The sequence below is a fragment of the Chlorella variabilis genome (genome assembly GCF_000147415.1).
Source record: "Chlorella variabilis unplaced genomic scaffold CHLNCscaffold_56, whole genome shotgun sequence".
NCBI lineage: Eukaryota > Viridiplantae > Chlorophyta > Trebouxiophyceae > Chlorellales > Chlorellaceae > Chlorella > Chlorella variabilis.
In genome coordinates, this window is record NW_005435034.1 from 1,935 (window position 1) to 2,338 (window position 404).

Sequence of the window (404 nt, forward strand, 5' to 3'; positions counted from 1 at the left end):
CCCCGCCGCCGCCGCCGTACGAGGTGCCGCCCACCCCGGCGCCGTCGGGCGGCGGCTGCTTCCCCTCCTCTGCCACCGTGCAAGCGCTGGGGCGCGGCCGTGTGCGCATGGATGAGCTGGCGCTGGGCGACCAAGTGCTGGCGCTGGCCCCGCAGCCGCGGCGGGCGGGCGGCGGGGCGCGCCAGGCGGCAGCGCCGCGCCTGGTGTACCGCCCGGTGTACCTCATGGCCCACCAGGACCGCGCCAGCATGGGCCTGTACGTCAACGTGGAGGTGGAGGTGGAAGCGGCAGCGGCGGCGCACGAGGAGGCTGGCTGGCCGGCTGGCGCCAGCAACGCCAGCGGCGCCGCCGGCGCCGCCACCGGCGCCGGCGCCCGGCTGCTGCGCTTCAGCGAGCGCCACTAT